This window comes from Rutidosis leptorrhynchoides, chromosome 6 (genome assembly GCF_046630445.1).
Source record: "Rutidosis leptorrhynchoides isolate AG116_Rl617_1_P2 chromosome 6, CSIRO_AGI_Rlap_v1, whole genome shotgun sequence".
In the NCBI taxonomy this organism is placed as follows: Eukaryota; Viridiplantae; Streptophyta; class Magnoliopsida; order Asterales; family Asteraceae; genus Rutidosis; species Rutidosis leptorrhynchoides.
Genome location: NC_092338.1, coordinates 59,526,938 through 59,531,954, shown reverse-complemented (window position 1 = coordinate 59,531,954; position 5,017 = coordinate 59,526,938).

The following is a 5,017-nucleotide window of genomic DNA, read 5'->3' as shown; positions in this document are numbered from 1 at the left end:
CGTCATAAAAGGGACGAGGGTTACGTAATGACCAACAGTCTCGTAATAACCTAAAAACCTCATTTCTTACCCCAATTACCGACTCCGTCACTTGTGGGAACGTTTTGTTTAATAGTTGTAGCCGATGTTCTTGTTCTCACTTTGGTGAGAAGCGAACATTACTAACCCATAAGCATAACATGCTTCTTTATGTTGCATGTTAGCCGCTTTTTCTAAATCACGAAGTCCTATATTCGGATATACTGAGTCAAAATAATTTCTTAACCCGTTGCGTAAAATAGTATTTGGGTTCCCCGCAATATATGCGTCAAAGTAAACACATCGTAACTTATGGATTTCCCAATGTGATATTCCCCATCTTCCGAACGAAAGCCTTTTATAAACCAAGGCATTCTTGGAACGTTCTTCGAATGTCTTACAAACTGATCTCGCCTTAAATAGTTGTGCCGAGGAATTCTGACTGACTCTAGACAATATTTCATCAATCATGTCTCCGGGTAGGTCTCTTAAAATATTGGGTTGTCTATCCATTTTGTGTTTTTATACTGTAAAATAGACAAGAGTTAGATTCATAAAAAAAAATACTTATTAATACAAGCAATTTTTACATATATCATAAAGCATAAGCACACTATATTACATATATTACACCACACGAATATAACTATCTTATTCCGACTCGCTCGTTTCTTCTTGTTCGGTTTTGGTTCGTTTTGCTAAGTTTCTAGGGATATATGATGTTCCCCTAATACGAGCCGTCGTTATCCACATTGGTTTAGAAAAACCTGGTGGTTTAGAGGTTCCCGGGTCATTGTTACAACTTAAGGACTTCGGGGGTTGACGATACATATAAAGTTCATCGGGGTTGGAATTAGATTTCTCTATTTTTATGCCCTTTCCCTTATTATTTTCTTTTGCCTTTTTAAATTCAGTTGGGGTAATTTCTATAACATCATCGGAATTCTCGTCGGAATCCGATTCATCGGAGAATTGGTAATCCTCCCAATATTTTGCTTCCTTGGCGGAAACACCATTGACCATAATTAACCTTGGTTGGTTGGTTGAGGATTTTCTTTTACTTAACCGTTTTATTATTTCCCCCACCGGTTCTACTTCTTCATTCGGTTCCGATTCTTCTTCCGGTTCCGATTCTTCTTCCGGTTCCGACTCTTCTTCTGGTTCCTCTTCGGGAACTTGTGAATCAGTCCATGAATCATTCCAATTTACATTTGACTCTTCATTATTATTAGGTGAGTCAATGGGACTTGTTCTAGAGGTAGACATCTATCACATAATATCAAACGCGTTAAGAGATTAATATATCACATAATATTCACATGCTAAAAATATATAGTTTCCAACAAAATTTGTTAAGCAATCATTTTTCAAGTAAACACGGTCGAAGTCCAGACTCACTAATGCATCCTAACAAACTCGATAAGACACACTAATGCAAAATTCTGGTTCTCTAAAACCAACGCTCGGATACCAACTGAAATGTCCCGTTCTTATTGATTAAAAACGTTCCATATTAATTGATTTCGTTGCGAGGTTTTGACCTCTATATGAGACGTTTTTCAAAGACTGCATTCATTTTAAAACAAACCATAACCTTTATTTCATCAATAAAGGTTTAAAAAGCTTTACGTAGATTATCAAATAATGATAATCTAAAATATCCTGTTTACACACGACCATTACATAATGGTTTACAATACAAATATGTTACAACAAAATAAGTTTCTTGAATGCAGTTTTTACACAATATCATACAAGCATGGACTCCAAATCTCGTCCTTATTTAAGTATGCGACAGCGGAAGCTCTTAATAATCACCTAAGAATAAACATGCTTAAAACGTCAACAAAAATGTTGGTGAGTTATAGGTTTAACCTATATATATCAAATCATAATAATAGACCACAAGATTTCATATTTCAATACACATCCCATACATAGAGATAAAAATCATTCATATGGTGAACACCTGGTAACCGACATTAACAAGATGCATATTTAAGAATATCCCCATCATTCCGGGACACCCTTCGGATATGATATAAATTTCGAAGTACTAAAGCATCCGGTACTTTGGATGGGGCTTGTTGGGCCCGATAGATCTATCTTTAGGATTCGCGTCAATTAGGGTGTCTGTTCCCTAATTCTTAGATTACCAGACTTAATAAAAAGGGGCATATTCGATTTCGATAATTCAACCATAGAATGTAGTTTCACGTACTTGTGTCTATTTTGTAAATCATTTATAAAACCTGCATGTATTCTCATCCCAAAAATATTAGATTTTAAAAGTGGGACTATAACTCACTTTCACAGATTTTTACTTCGTCGGGAAATAAGACTTGGCCACTGGTTGATTCACGAACCTATAACAATATATACATATATATCAAAGTATGTTCAAAATATATTTACAACACTTTTAATATATTTTGATGTTTTAAGTTTATTAAGTCAGCTGTCCTCGTTAGTAACCTACAACTAGTTGTCCACAGTTAGATGTACAGAAATAAATCGATAAATATTATCTTGAATCAATCCACGACCCAGTGTATACGTATCTCAGTATTGATCACAACTCAAACTATATATATTTTGGAATCAACCTCAACCCTGTATAGCTAACTCCAACATTCACATATAGAGTGTCTATGGTTGTTCCGAAATATATATAGATGTGTCGACATGATAGGTCGAAACATTGTATACGTGTCTATGGTATCTCAAGATTACATAATATACAATACAAGTTGATTAAGTTATGGTTGGAATAGATTTGTTACCAATTTTCACGTAGCTAAAATGAGAAAAATTATCCAATCTTGTTTTACCCATAACTTCTTCATTTTAAATCCGTTTTGAGTGAATCAAATTGCAATGGTTTCATATTGAACTCTATTTTATGAATCTAAACAGAAAAAGTATAGGTTTATAGTCGGAAAAATAAGTTACAAGTCGTTTTTGTAAAGGTAGTCATTTCAGTCGAAAGAACGACGTCTAGATGACCATTTTAGAAAACATACTTCCACTTTGAGTTTAACCATAATTTTTGGATATAGTTTCATGTTCATAATAAAAATCATTTTCTCAGAATAACAACTTTTAAATCAAAGTTTGTCATAGTTTTTAATTAACTAACCCAAAACAGCCCGCGGTGTTACTACGACGGCGTAAATCCGGTTTTACGGTGTTTTTCGTGTTTCCAGGTTTTAAACCATTAAGTTAGCATATCATATAGATATATAATATGTGTTTAGTTAATTTTAAAAGTCAAGTTAGAAGGATTAACTTTTTTTTGCGAACAAGTTTAGAATTACTAAACTATGTTCTAGTGATTACGAGTTTAAACCTTCGAATAAGATAGTTTTATATGTATGAATCGAATGATGTTATGAACATCATTACTACCTTAAGTTACTTGGATAAACCTACTGGAAAAGAGAAAAATGGATCTAGCTTCAACGGATCCTTGGATGGCTCGAAGTTCTTGAAGCAGAATCATGACACGAAAACAAGTTCAAGTAAGATCATCACTTGAAATAAGATTGTTATAGTTATAGAAATTGAACCAAAGTTTGAATATGATTATTACCTTGTATTAGAATGATAACCAACTGTAAGAAACAAAGATTTCTTGAGGTTGGATGATCACCTTATAAGATTGGAAGTGAGCTAGCAAACTTGAAAGTATTCTTGATTTTATGTAACTAGAACTTGTAAAATATATGAAGAACACTTAGAACTTGAAGATAGAACTTGAGAGAGATCAATTAGATGAAGAAAATTGAAGAATGAAAGTGTTTGTAGGTGTTTTTGGTCGTTGGTGTATGGATTAGATATAAAGGATATGTAATTTTGTTTTCATGTAAATAAGTCATGAATGATTACTCATATTTTTGTAATTTTATGAGATATTTCATGCTAGTTGCCAAATGATGGTTCTCACATGTGTTAGGTGACTCACATGGGCTACTAAGAGCTGATCATTGGAGTGTATATACCAATAGTACATACATCTAAAAGCTGTGTATTGTACGAGTACGAATACGGGTGCATACGAGTAGAATTGTTGATGAAACTGAACGAGGATGTAATTGTAAGCATTTTTGTTAAGTAGAAGTATTTTGATAAGTGTCTTGAAGTCTTTCAAAAGTGTATGAATACATATTAAAACACTACATGTATATACATTTTAACTGAGTCGTTAAGTCATCGTTAGTCGTTACATGTAAATGTTGTTTTGAAACCTTTAGGTTAACGATCTTGTTGAATGTTGTTAACCCATTGTTTATTATAACAAATGAGATGTTAAATTGTTATATTATCATGATATTATGATATATAATATATCTCAGTATGATGTATATACAGTTAAATGTCGTTACAACGATAATCGTTACATATATGTCTCGTTTCGAAATCATTAAGTTAGTAGTCTTATTTTTACATATGTATTTCATTGTTAATACACTTAATAATATATTTACTTATCATTTAACATAATTAACCAAGTGTATCAATATCTTAATATGATTCATATGTACCTAGTAAGACGTTGTTATAACGATAATCGTTATATATATCGTTTTCGAGTTTCTTAAATTAATAGTCTCATTTTTATGTATATAACTCATTGTTAAAATACCTAATGAGATACATACTTATAATAAAAACATGTTAACTATATATATAACCATATATATGTCATCGTATAGTTTTTACAAGTTTTAACGTTCGTGAATCACCGGTCAACTTGGGTGGTTAATTGTCTATATGAAACATATTTCAATTAATCAAATCTTAACAAGTTTGATTGCTTAACATGTTGGAAACATTTTATCATGTAAATATTAATCTCAATTAATATATATAAACATGGAAAAGTTCGGGTCACTACAGCCCTTAACTTAAAAGAGTCATCGGTGACATTTTTGGTTTTGTAAATATCACAAAGATCATTAAAGTGTTGAATGTGTTCAAACGGATTCTCATCTATCAA